Source organism: Saccostrea cucullata, unplaced genomic scaffold, assembly GCF_032062105.1.
Source record: "Saccostrea cucullata isolate Sc308-1 unplaced genomic scaffold, CSIRO_AGI_Scuc_v1 ctg5148, whole genome shotgun sequence".
Classification (NCBI taxonomy): Eukaryota; Metazoa; Mollusca; class Bivalvia; order Ostreida; family Ostreidae; genus Saccostrea; species Saccostrea cuccullata.
This window is the reverse complement of record NW_026923811.1, coordinates 16,662-31,256: the sequence shown is the minus strand read 5'-3', so window position 1 is coordinate 31,256 and position 14,595 is coordinate 16,662. Positions and strand designations below refer to the sequence as shown.

General features: G+C 33.2%; 1 long non-coding RNA gene across 2 annotated transcripts; it reads left to right on the top strand.

The window, feature by feature from the left end:
* Positions 1–238: 238 nt before the first annotated feature.
* Positions 239–14,016, top strand: LOC134264937 (uncharacterized). 2 transcript variants are annotated; one of them, XR_009991650.1, is made up of 3 exons: positions 239–409; positions 7,351–7,470; positions 13,579–14,016. It is a non-coding gene; the product is annotated as an uncharacterized LOC134264937 (long non-coding RNA). The 2 variants fall into 2 exon arrangements; XR_009991651.1 differs by lacking the exon at positions 239–409 and adding an exon at positions 4,509–4,529.
* Positions 14,017–14,595: the final 579 nt, after the last annotated feature.

The window sequence follows — 14,595 nt, the reverse complement described above, 5'->3', positions numbered from 1 at the left end:
TATTAAAGAAAGTCAGGGAGTTAATGTTAATTAAGAAAATATAAAATGCATGTCATATAATAGCAATGTTTTATTATAAAAAGGAAAAGACATCTGTAAAATTTCATATCTCACTACTAAACGAAGATTTTATGTTTTTTTCTTTAATTGAGTATCTTTGTGAAGGTTTTGAAATTTTTTCCCTTCTCTTGAAAATACTTTTTTTACAAATAAATTTTCTATGAATAGATCAAACACCCCTACTAATGTGTTCGGATGATATTCTTTATCGCTGTTAAGTGTAGCGTAACATCCGAGTGGTCGATTTGACCTCTAACGAGACCAGCCTCGAGACCGTGCGAGATCTGCACCAGTTCCTGTAAGATTTAGACAGGAAGTAGATGTGTGTTTTGGGATTTATGCATTTAATGTAAGTAAAGCTCATTTTATTTGCCTTCATTCACTTGAACATTTTTTGCACATAAAATTTGATTCAATTAGTCTTTATTTCTCGAATTCTATCACCTCAAACACGTGAAACGAGAAACATTAAATCATGTACATTTAGAGTTATCGTCCTTTGTTTACATGCCTCCACGTGGTTGGAAAAATAAAAAATCTTTTGGTGCTATAAAAATATATAGGGCTTGTCAATGTTTTTAAATTATTATACTAATTTATTTATGTTGTTCTTGGTGTTGTGAAATATTTTACCCCAGTATTAAAAGAGGTGAAAATGATTCAATGTGCAGAAAATGTTATAGTCTGTTTTACTTCTTACATAACAGATACACAATTTCTCAGTTACTTACATGCAATATGCATGTAATAAACGTGTGAAGAAGTGCTTAATTAAATGAATATAGAATGAATGTGACATTCAAAAGATTAGAAATGGTAAATGACAAATGTAAACAACCCTCAAGTGATCAGCTGGTGATAATTATTTAGGCGCGGATCTAGAAATTTTTCAAGGGGGAGGGGGGGGGTAAAGAGGAAAAGAGTTTTATAACTTACGTTTTACATAAACATGTACATGTAGTTAATTAAATAACTCAGTAGGATACAGGGTGGAGTATGGTTTTTAAAAATGGTAGGTTGATCAACCTGTGAAACAAATACTTGTACCTATAGCTAGATTACCTGAAATTTTTTGAAAAAGTGAAAAATAAATCTCTGAACCTGTAAATCCTATTATGTGAAGAAGTAGGGTTTCATTTTGTTATCACAACCAAATTTCCTTATATACTACAACATTAGCCTTTCAATGACATTTTTCTATAATACGACAACAATACACTGTAGAAATTTGGGTCTTTCTCTCTCTTATTTTGCAAATCAAAAGGGGTGAGGGAGTGCAGCGGGAGCCAGTCAAAGCGCCCCCTAATAAAAATGTCCCAGTCAAAGTGTCCACTAATTTTAGTCAAAGCGTCCCCTAATTTTAGTCAAAGGGCCCCCTAACATATTTTTTGAGAAAAAATACCGCCACCAAATGTTGGTCAAAGCATCCCCTGATTTTAGTCAAAGCACCCCCCTGATATTGGTCAAAGTATGCCCTGATTTTAGTCAAAGCGCCCCCTACATATTTTTACAGAAACAAATATCTTATTATAAACAATCTTTACTGTCCCCAAGAAATGGTCAAAGCGTCCCTTGGTTTTGGTCAAAGTGCCCCAAAATCGGGACGCTTTGATGGGGATGGTTTAATTAGGGGATACTTTGACTGGATTTCAGTGCAGCCCCCGTAACCCCTCTCCCCCTTTAGATCTGCCACTGTTATAAACAACTACTGAACTAACCTTTTTACAGGTCTCTCTCTCCCGATCTCTTCAACTCTTGCACCAAGGAGTAATTGATAAAAATAGATTAGATGAATAAATGAAAACATTTTGTAACATTTAAGTGAATGACTTAATTAAGCTTATTCCAGACTATGCCCATGTTTCTACATGATGTTAACTGTATGAATTTTAAAGACTGATTCAGTGTGATAATTAATATCTGATATACCTGGTTAATTGATTGTACAAATAGAAATTAATTGTTATCGACCCTTAAGATCATTTAAATTTCCTTGATCACAATCTTAGATGACATACAGACACTTAAACTGTAAAGTACTAAGTACTGAGCACATGAATGGTACTAGTAAGTAATTTGATTGATTCTTTATCATGCCTGGAGTGATAAAAGTATTTCAAAAAGTCTGTCAAATTCTTATATCCATAATTATTTCACTCTCATGATGGTGTGTCAGTGTCCCTTATGCAAAGAAATATAATTGCTTTAATAAATTCTCATATATTTTTGTAATATTTTTAGATATTAATGACTAAAATGATTGATCATTATCGAAATAAAATATCACTTACAGACACGATGCAAAAGGCTAATTTATCTTATCTTAAAAACATAGGATATGGAGATAATGAACAGTATTCAATATCAAAGTCCATAAAACAATACAAAATAGGAGCAGAGCAAACGCAGACCTCCGAAACATCAGAGGTGGGATCAGGTGCCACGGAGGAGTGAGCATCCCCTGCCGACTGGTCACACCTGCCTTGTGCTCCTTGTCATGATCATGAAATAATGGAAAAATCTGTCGTCAATATTCAGTGTATAAATAATGGACTAACAATTCTAATGAAAAACGTCTGTCAGCATTTACATATTGTAAATCAATTGTAAATCAATATGATTTACAATATGTAAATCAACTGTCAATTGCTCTTCTTGGCTGTACAACATTTTAAGTCACATAGTATTATAATATGATAATAAGGACTTTCAAGTAGGCATAATTCTGCTTCAGGCATAATCTTAGTTTCTAGGTTTATTTTTCCAGGGGAATTCAGCTTCATTGCATTTTTTCGCCCCAAATCCCTGCATGTCGCAGTGGTTAGAGTGTCTGCTCTAAAGTCTCGAAGCAAGGAGTCAATCCTTATATCACATGTTCGAATCCCACTGTGGGACTTGGAGACCGGTCCTTCGGATGAGACTGTATAAACTGAGGTCCTTTGTCACAGTAGGTGCTGGCACAAAAAAGATCCCTCAACAATTAGATAACCTTATTTTGACACAGAATTGACTCTGATTTTACTTTGTCAGTGTACGTCGAGTGTACAACAATGAAAACTATATGCATCATATCTAAAAAAAATTTGTGTGTGTGTGTTTTAGAGGGAGCTAGTGTCAAAACCCCCAACTCCCCATCTGAATCTGTGTACCTGTTTTATAATTTTTGTGATAAATAAATGTATGTGCTTGTAGTTATCATCATGAACATTTAATAAATGAGAGGAAAAATAATCTTTTGCAAAGCACTGAATAGCACAATATTATGGCCAACTGATTACTAATTTAACATGTTCAAATCCTGTTCAAATACACATACAATTTAATTTTGCAAAATTTGTTTTGTAAACTTTGCTTAAATTGGGTATTAAAAGTTATTTTATAGCAATATACTGAAGGGACAAGTTCGCTTAAAGACAAATTTTAAAGATTTAATCTTTGATAATGATGAAATAACATCTACACCAAATGAATTTACTTTTGGCATCTTACATGTGACTTTTCTTATGCAAATTTATATGTAAGCTAGTTGTTTGTCTAGTAATTTAAATATTTTTATGCTAGTTCACACATTTTATAAAGGTCAAAATTTAGTAAATGAAAAGTTCCTACAGAATTCTAAAATTTGAGGTATAAATTTAATCTGTTAATGATTCTTTACAACGATAGTGTAGCTTGGTAGTTAAAGGTGTATTGGGACTTAATTTTTAGGTAAACTCCGTAATATATAATTATATATTAAACTGCATTCAGTTCAATGAAAAATGAAGAAGATCATGCAGATGTTTGACTGTAAGTGTTGGAGTTTTCCTCTCTGTCTCAGACCAAGAAATAAATTGATATTGCCATTGAACCATCTCTCAGAAAACTTTTTTTTTCATTATCTTCTTCACTCTGCTTTAAAATGATATTAAACTGAATAAAAGTATCATCATGATCATGGTTACTTTGACATGATTGATTTCAAATTTTTCCATGAAAATTCTTCATTTTCTACATAAAGAGGAGGGAAAAGTAAGTTTATATTAAAGATGATTCAGAATCATATCATTGATTTGATCTTGATAGATCTAGCTAGCAACAAAATGACAGTAATTACTAGATCTTGACTATAATTAAGTCATAAGATATTACTTAAATGGTTTTATCATTTATGCAATGTTGTACAACTTTTGCCTTCTTGTTGATTAACTTTTAACACTGAGCCTTAACTTTCAGGTCTCTACGGGAATGCTATTTCATATCAGTATTCTGATGCTGTATGCCAGTCGCCCATCATACCCCTAATATATTGAAAGACAGTAGTGGTGCAGAGATTTGGACAACTTATCATCTACAGGATGATGTCAGGATCACAAACAAATAAGAAAACCTGTTCAAGAACATCAAGAAACTGTCCACTGAGACATAAAAACATGTACAGAGCAATTTCAAAATACACACAAAGGCTGAAAGCAGGATTTGTCAAAAGTGTAAGTCTCTAGGGCCAGAGTCTCAAGGGAGTTTCTGATTAAAATTTGTCTGTTGTATATTGGTGTACTTGTTGTGAGTATTGTTGCCCTTGTTGTCATCTTTGTATATAAACTTTCACATTCTCCACTGGGCCACTTTCAACCAACTTGACACAATTGAGTATTCTTGAACAAGGGAATAAAGGTTATAAGAAAAAAAAGTTAAAAGAAAATGCAATGCCTTCTTCCTAAGGACAGTCCAGACATGAATGCTGTCTTGACATGTAAACATGTAGCATATATAGATCTGTTATCATTGCCCTGGAGGATAGAGTAAAAAGCCCCGAAAGAAAGGGCGACAGAAGAGATAAAGATTTTAGCTCACCTGAGCAAAAAACTCGAGTGAGTTTCTCTTATCACATGTTGTCTGGCTTGAAAAACTGAAATTTATGTGGAAGCATCCTAAGGTATTGTATGTAAACTGTTCAAATCATGACCGCCTGGGGTAGGGCGAGGCCACAGTAGGGGACACAAGTTTAAATTGAAAGATATAGGAAAATACTTTAAAAATCTTCTTCACAAGAACTACTGGGCCAGAAAAGCTGAAACTTATGTGGAAGCATCCGTGTGTAGTGTAGATTTTAAATTTTCCAAATTATGACCCATGTGGTAGGGTTGGGTCACAATATGTATTACAGTGGGGGAATTTGTTAAAGAGCAGAATGGTCAAAGCTACTCAGGTGAGCGATGTGGCCCATGGGCCCATTGTTTAGTACAGTTAAGTGTTCACATATATATTTAGGATATTCAATGTTTTGTAGTTGGAAATGGAAATTATTTCATGAGTGAGACAGTATATAAATATTGCATGTAGTTGAGTGTAACATTGAAAATTGTCACCCCAAGAAAACCATTGTCAACCGAGATGCAGCGGAGGTTGACAATGGTTTTCGAGGGGTGAAAGTTTTCAATGATACACTCAACTACATGCTATATTTATTATATTATACTGAGTGTTTTATACAGATACATATATAACAGTGAACCGTGCATGCATAAGTCCTGTGCAGTCGCTATTTTTTGGAATACCACCCGTCGTCAAGCAATGTTAACTGTTGCTACGCTGGAGGGCGTGGGCTTCATTATTCAGTGGGTAATAGTGTTTTTTAACAAATATTTCTCGGCCAATCAGATTCAACTAATTTACATGAAAGTATAATATTATATTTTGTCTCATGAGTGAAATAAATTCCATATTATTCAAATACAAAACATTGAATTTCTGTTTATTACATTTTCGTTGATTTTCCCTTTGTCTACATCTTTTTAGGTCACCTGAGTCACTCAGGTGACCTAATGCTATCCATTTTCGTCCGTTGTCGTCCGTCGTTTGTTAACATTTGAACATTTTCAGCTTCTTCTCTGCAACCACTCAACCAATTTCAACCAAATTTGGTATACAGCATCTATTGATTAAGGGGAACAAAAATTGTGAATTTCATGGTCCCTGCCTCCCTAGGGCCTGAGGGGTGGGGCCAAAACCACTAAAATTAATGAAATCTTTAAAAATCTTCTCCTTTACTCCTGGACATCGAGCAGGCAAACTGTTAGCATGAATGTAATGCGTATTGAGTCCTCTACCAAAATTGTGAAATTCATGGCCCCAGGGTCAGGGGTTCTAGTGCCAGGGCGGGGCTATATAGATTATATAGTGAAAATGCATTATTTCTTTGAAAATCTTCTTCTCTGCACCTGGGTATTAAATAAACTAACTAAGTACATAGTTATGATGATCATTGAGTCCTCTACTAAAGTTGTGAAATTCATGTTCCCAGGGTCAGGGGTTCTTGTGCTAGGGAGGGGCTCTATTGATTATATAGTGAAATGCATTAAATCTTTGATAATCTTCTTCTCTGCTCCTGGGTATTAAATAAACTAAGTAAGTACATAGTTAAGATGAGCAAGAGTGCCTATTCCACAATTGTGAATATCATGGCTCCAGGGTCAGTGGTTCCTTTGGGGTGGGGTGCACAACTGTTTATAAAGTGGAAGTGCATTTTCTCTTTTTTACTCTGATCTTCCTCTGGGTAATAAGTAAATAGAGTAAGCATGCTAAGTTTATAATAAGTTTATAAATAACTTTTTCAAAATTGTGAATTTTATGGCCTCTGGTTTAAAACAGAACCAAATTCAATTGTTGGAAAGTTGTTACATGATACTCAGGTGACTTACAAGGCCCGTGGGCCTCTTGTTTGTAATGTAGTCATACGCTACATGACGTCATAGTTGAGCGGTCGATACGTCAGCTTAAAGTGAAAAACATTGTAAACATAAATTTCAGCAATTAACATATTTGGGGAATGTTCGCAGTCTTTATCTCTGTTAGAATGGTTTATTAACTTGTTCTCCATCTTATCACAAGCCAAGGAATATCTTTTACAATATTCCTTGTAATGGGAAGGAAAATCGAGAGTTTTCTCGCACTTCTGGTATTTGTTACACTGTGAAAGGATATCATTTTGATAACCTTTCACACTGTAAAAGAATATCATTTTTATTTAATAAATAACTTACAGTATTTCACTGTTTAAAATGTAATAAACTGCTTTATCTAATGTACATCTCAAAATTCTCAAAACACAAATGAATATTTTAGCTGTTAGTGCTTTCTGTTACTTTATGGCTTTTTAATTCAGACAAATGCAAAATTCAGTCCTGAAGACAATATTCATTGATAAATTTCTTACACTTGACCTTCTTAACTTCCTTGACATCAAAGAATGGAAATTAATATTATAGTACACACTATTTCAAATGCCTTAATATTTCACTCTATTTATAGGTGTTTTTGACAAAGAAGGTTTAAAACCTTTGTGGATGTGGATATTGAAACTCCTTAAAACTCTTGAAGGATGAGGAAAAGGAACCATTGAAATGGAACATGTTGGACAGGGTTATCACGGTAATATTGTTGATTTTGAACATGAATGCGTGCAAAAATTTGGTATGATATTGAATATTATATTAAGAAAAGTTCAACACATGCATTCATTGACTGACATGTATTTAAAGTATGCCCTTTGTCCACAAAGAAATTTTAAAATCTTTTTGAGAGGTTGATTGTATGAAATGATAGATAAATTGGCAGAATGCTTCACTTTTTTCTTATTTATTTAATTCGAAAATGAACATATAAAAATGTACATGGTACGTTGGGGAGGATGTTCAGTATTTTTAGGTCACCTGAGTCACTCAGGTGACCTATTGCCATCCGTGTTTGTCCGTCGGCGTCCGTCGTTCGTCGTGTGTTAACATTTGAACATTTTCAGCTTCTTCTCTGAAACCGCTAAACCAAATTCAACCAAATTTTGTATACAGCATCTGTGGGTGAAGGGGAACAAAAATTGTGAATTTCATGGTCCCTGTCCCCCCCCCCCCCCCCCCGGGGCCTGAGGAGTGGGGCCAAAACCACTAAAATTAATGCAATCTTTAAAAATCTTCTTCTTTACTCCTGGACATCAAGCAGTCAAACTGTTAGCATGATTGTAATCAGCAATGAGTCCTCTACCAAAATTGTGAAATTCATGGCCCTGGGGTCAGGGGTTCTAGTGCTAGGGCGGGGCTAAATAAGTAGGTAGTGAAAATGTATTATTTCTTTTAAAATCTTCTTCTCTGCTCCTAGGTATTAAATAAACCAACTAAGTTATGCTTTTTATGAGCAAGTTTGGCTCTACCAAAATTGTGAATTTCATGGCCCCAGGGTCAGGGGTTATGGTGTTAGGGCGGGATTCTATTGATTATATAGTGAAAATACATGAATTCTTTGAAAATCTTCTTCTCTGCTCCTGGATATTAAATAAACTAAGTAAGTACATAGTTATGATAAGCAAGAGTGCCTCTACCAAAATTGTGAATTTTATGGCCCCAGGGTCAGGGGTTCTTGTTTTAGGGTGGGGCTCTAATGATTATATAGTGAAATGCATGAATTCTTTGAACATCTTATCCTTTGCTCCTGGTTAATATGCTTATGATCTAATTACATATTTAAGGCCAGGATTTATTTTATTTTCAGTTTTAAAAACCCTCCGCTCAAGGTTTTTAATTTTTATACCCCCGCAAATGAAGTTTAGGGGGGTATATTGGAATCACCATGTCCGTCTGTCCGTCTGTCTGTAGACAAGATTTTGTCCAGACCGTTTCTCAGAAACTGTTGAATGGATTTGTCTGAAAATTTATACACTTATTATTCACCATATGAAGGTGTGCACCTGGTATTTTCAGCATGATTGGATGATTTTTCTGCATTTTACAGGTGTTTTTTCTTTTTTATTTTGTGATTTTGTTTGGCTCATAACTAGAAAACTAATAGACTTACAATCATCAAAAGGACAATTTATGCATCTAGGGTAGAAGGTGTGTCACGACCCATTTCAAGGTCACTGTGACCTTTAATTTAAGTGATTTTTTTTTTAAAAACAAAGTCTTTAAAATTTTATATTTTATAATCCTAAAAAATATAAAAATATAGTTGTATCCTTATTAAAAAATGCTAAATTAAGTAAAAACTTATTTTTTCATCATATACTTTACAGCAAATTCTGTAACAAATGTTAATGTTTTGAGAGGAATTCAGTTTGTCCCATGGGCATAATTATCAAGCACTGGTCAAGGAGAATTTTGATAGCAGAAATGTGCATGTCAAACTAGAGAGAAATTAACGAGTTCATTGTCGGGAGCAATCTGGCAAGAGCATCTCTAGATCTGATCATGCAGTGTAATCTTAATTTATCTCTTGGGAGTTCAAGGGCAAAAAGAAATGACCTCATAGTTGCTTGTGTTAATTAAGAGTTCTTGATGGCTATAGTCCAGATAAAGATCTTTCAATTGGTGTAATGTAATTAAAACAAATTGATGTTTCAGTGTATGATTAAAACTAAATTAGTATTGTATAAATTATACATGTGTTCATTGAAAAAAAAAATTACATTTCAATTTTTATATATTTGCAACAAATTGCAGTCATGTCTCACTTAGAATTTTATAGTCTAAAGAATAATTTTTTTTTTTGATTTTTTATTAGACTGTAACATTTCCATTATTGCCTAAAATATGCAATAAACAATTTAAAGCTGCAGATGGATATTTGTTAAGCTCTAACACAGCCAGTTTGGAATTATATGATGTATTATTTGTTTTAATTAATCCCTACACTGTAAGTCTCTTAGAGATGTATATGTACAATATTTTAAACATGATAAGAAATGGAAATTAGATCATTGAAATCTGTGTCAATCTGTTAATCAAGGTTACTTGATTTTCTTGCACCCTAACCAATTTATGATTATTGAACAATATTTGACGGGCGTATCATGCTGTGGCGGGACACTTTATTAGACAATAGTGAACACCTCTTACTAGATCCATAAAAAATTTCTGAATTGGCACCTACTCTGAAAAACCCAGCGGGGTTATTTGTCCCTATAGGACAGTTCTAGTTATGAAAAAATATTAATAAAAAATTTTTTCTGTCCGATGTCAAATTTGAGTCGGGATCGAGATTTCAAATATACGAACTCGCACTTCTGGTTTTAAGATGAAACGGCGGGTAAATAAAGCTAGATCTGAGAAGATAGCTTGGTTTAGTGTAAAATTCATCGATAAGAGTGCCATTCAAAACGTTTCACCCATTCAAAGGACAAATAAAATGCTGACGACTTTGTTGCACAATGACATGCTGGTGAGATAATTATAAATTCATTTCAAAAGTATCTGTCTGTAAATTATTTTCCTCCCCCAGGTTTTAAACTGCCCGTGGTAGCTATTGCATATTGCCAGCGACATTGTTTAGGTCTCTGTTATAGCTTACAGTCTAAACATCATTCTTCAGAAAAGGGTTGCTTATGCATCAGATGTAATGAATGAAACTATGGTAGAAGTTAAGTCCATTTGAGGAAGAAATAAACAATAACCTGAAGAAATATAAAATAATTCAACTATTAAAAGGCAAGAATATACAAATATATACAGGCATGTAGTATCATTTGTATCAGCCAGAAAAATTATTTTACACTTAATTGAAAAAATGTTAACCCTACTCCCCAATACTCTCTGTCTGTTTTATGATAGGAATTATAATTTTTAGGCATCAAGTAAATTTTAGAACAATGTCTACACATTCACCTAACACATATTAAAAAAATGAAGATATATTGAAAGACTTTTAAAGAATTGATTTTTAAAATATATTTTGATCAACATCACAAAATTTATATAACTGGCCCAAACTGGCAGATGATGAAATAAGCAATTAAATGTTCTACTTTCCTATTTGTAAGCATTATGTGTCCAGTGGTAAGGAGCCTATTAGGATAGCATAAAAAAGAATGTACAAATGTTAATAATTGATTTATCAAAATTTTATTTTTAATTTTCTTCTCCTTCGGGACTTTTTTATTATCATGTTCATAACTAAACCTAAACATAAAAAAATGCTGGGCTTATAATGAAGAAAGGGGCCTCTTTCAAAATAGATAATTTCAGGGCCGCTGGGTCGGGGGTACCAGGGGGGTACTTTGACTAAAAAAAAATTTATGCTTTGAAATCTGCACTTTGATAAGCAATGGTGCCTCTTTCAAAATTTGTGAATTTCATGGCTTTTGGTTTAAAACACGAACCAAATACAATCGCTGGAAAGTTGTGGAACAGCAAGGCCTTGACAGTCCTAAAGGCATTGTCTGAAGAGACAATACATGATACTCAGGTGACCTATAAGGCCCGTGGGCCTCTTGTTAAATTGGATGTTGGAATTTGTATCTCAAATGGGAGGATAGCTAATTAGGGCCCCGCAAGGATTTGCGGGTGCCCTATAGTAATCACTCTGTCTGTCCGTCTGTCTGTCTGTCTGTCCGTCTGTCTGTCCGTCTGTCACTCTTCCGTCCACAAATTTTCTGTTTTTTTCTAATAACTTTTTTTATGGTTGCCCAATCAAGTTCAAATTTGGTATGGTAGTTCAGTAGGCAAAAATGCATATTTTGATGCTAAGTTTGGTTCTCTATGTCTTCTGGTTTGGAGCTGGGGTGGTGGGGTAGATTCCTTAACTATGCATAAGAATGAATGGGCAACTTTTTTTATGGTTGCCCAATCAAGTTCAAATTTGGTATGGTAGTTCAGTAGGCAGAAATAATATTTTGATGCTAAGTTTGGTTCTCTATGTCCCCTGGTTTGGAGCTGGGGTGGTGGGGTACATTCCTTAACTTTATATAAGAATGCATTGGCAAAGAGAGATAACTGCTGAAGATGTTCCCATTGTAAACTGAATGCTGCTATATGAGTCCCTTGGGATTAATTAGCTTTCCTCTTGAAGAAAATCCAGAGCATTATCTTTATCTGTCACATTGAGATGAATTACCACCTCTGTCTGCAAATGAAGTTTGTTTTGAAGTTAAGTCAATTTGGAATGCTATGAACACTCTGAAATGTGGATTTGAATATAAATTTTCATAATTTATTTTTGTTTAATAGTTATAACTTCATTGAATTCTAAAAACAATAAATAGATTAAAGAAGATTTTTTGATTTACTTTTGTTACTTATGTTAATTCAAGAATATTATTAATTTTTAAGGTAGTTGTATAAAAACCCCATTCTATCATTAATACTGAAAAAGTTCTTATTGTAACTTTGAAAGAAAATGATGAGAGAGGTACAATTAATCCCTTGGGATTAATTATGCTGCAGCCTGCTGCGAAAATTTAGTAGGCTTTTCTTTATCTGTCTTTAAGATTAATGAAAACATTTGTCTGCAACTGCTAGCTGTTTGTTTGAAGTTAAGGTCAAGCCTTCATGATATTTGCATTCATTGAAGGCTGGATTTTATATAACACAAGCTTCATAATTGTTTAAATATACATTCAATGTTAAGTCATTCTTTACTGCCTAATGTAAGTACAAGGATATTATTTTCAGGTTTTTGAATGTTCAGGAATTATCTTGAAATTTTAAGAATACAGTTGCTGTTGCTTATTCTTCGTACATTTTGAATCATTCCATAAGCTGCACCCTTTTAATTCTACCCCATGGCGGGGCCCTTGCTGACTGGTCAGTTTTCTAGTTTCAAAGAAGATTTAGGTTTTGATTGAGATCAGCAATTTTCTTCAAGAATGAATCTGAATGATGCATTTGATATTACTATTAACAAATTTGAACAACTCCTCCAAATATCCAGAACTTACAAATACATGTACATTGTACTTTTGAAAACTGATTCTTGTTAGGTACATTCATGTTTGTCCCAAACCAATTGAAAGCAAATATTTTCAGGAGAATGGTCAATCTCATAGTCATGCAAAACTTAATTTGCAGTCTTTTTGCAGATTCAGATCTGCACATTTAAAGGAGTGGACAAATGAGTGTTTTTGAATTAAAATCTGGAATTGGTGACAAGAAATGGCACAAATTAATTCACAAAATATTCATGTATCCACCCCTATTTACTGATTTGACACTGGCTGGATATTTTTTTTACACAGAAATATAATCTGACTTAATATTGTGACTTCTTTTTGAATGACCCTCACCTAGGGATTAGTCACGCTTTTCATGTGTAGATCGAATATCATTTTTAACATGTTTAAGGAAAATATGTTTGTATTTTACTTTCAATTGACATGTCTCAGAGGAGCATCATGGTCCATATAGGCTTATAGTCAATTATAAATCTGAGTACATTTTACACAATTTATTGTGCGATTATTTTAAAAATTACTAAATTTTATGTATACAATAACAGACTGATGTGATATGCTGTAAATTCCTTATTAAACGCAAGGAATTTATTATTGCAATTTTGCATGTAGCATCACTTGCGAAATAAAATGTTTCACTTTTATTTTTATGGTACTGAAACCCATGCACATTCTCCTTATTATCCGCCCATTCACAAATATATATTCTTGCGATTTGATGTTTTTAAGAGCTATTTTGCAATAATAAGTACTCACAAAAAATAAGGAATCTGCAGTATGTACATGTATAATCTTTGAATTGATGTTTGATTTTTTTTCAAATCCAGATCATGCATTTATAAAAGATGACAGCATATCAGCACTGCCTTAAGATTGGAGTTGAGACCTTGTATTTTTTACACGGAAAATAAAGAACAGTTGCTGAATGAAACAGATGCTCGCAGAAGCAAATGTAATGAGCCCAGAATAATGGTGATCAATTTTGAATGATTTCATTCTCTGGTTGAAATGATACTGATCCAATTTGGTTGACAATGAATACTAAGTATTTTGTTGTATATAAGTATAATGGTTTGTTTTAAAACTGTATAAAGCTTGATATATAATGTAACGATATTATGTAGGAATCAATATTTTTTGAAGGATAAAAGATGTAATTTTTTTTCAATCAGAATTTCCTAAAAAGACTTTCTAATGTAAATACATGTATGAATAATAGAAGTTTATAATCCTTTATTTTACTGCCATTGAAATACTGTAGTAATGAACCACAATTTTACACCAAAAATGTTTTAATTTCACATTTAAAGTTTTTATGAAGTTTGAATTGCAGCTCATATTGCTTTTTATTGAACTATCTCCCTTAAATTAACCTTAGATTTGTAGTGCATTCTATGTACAAATGTAATAAATTTAATTTTGGACCATGGGAAAGGTCTTGTTTTGAACTCTGCTGATTTTAACTCAAGCAGAGTAAATGTCTTTAATACATGTACATCTATATATATCACAAATGAAATGGCTATTTTAAAAAATATATACAATCATGTACATGTATATCTGTAAAAGTAATTGATCTTCCCAAAGAGTTATTTCCCTTGTTCACAATGTAAAAAAAATCTGAATGATATATGCATGACTGTTTTACAAAAAGCAAAGAGATAAATTTATTTTATATGTTTTAGAAATGTCCTCATTGTGTCCAGTATCTGCTTTTCTTACAAGTATTAATGATATTGAAATAAACTGTGCTAATATTAAAAAGTATTTTTATATCATGATATGATTATATATTGAACCTTGTTTATTAGAGCTGTGGCCAGAAGTGTTTGGCTAATACAGCT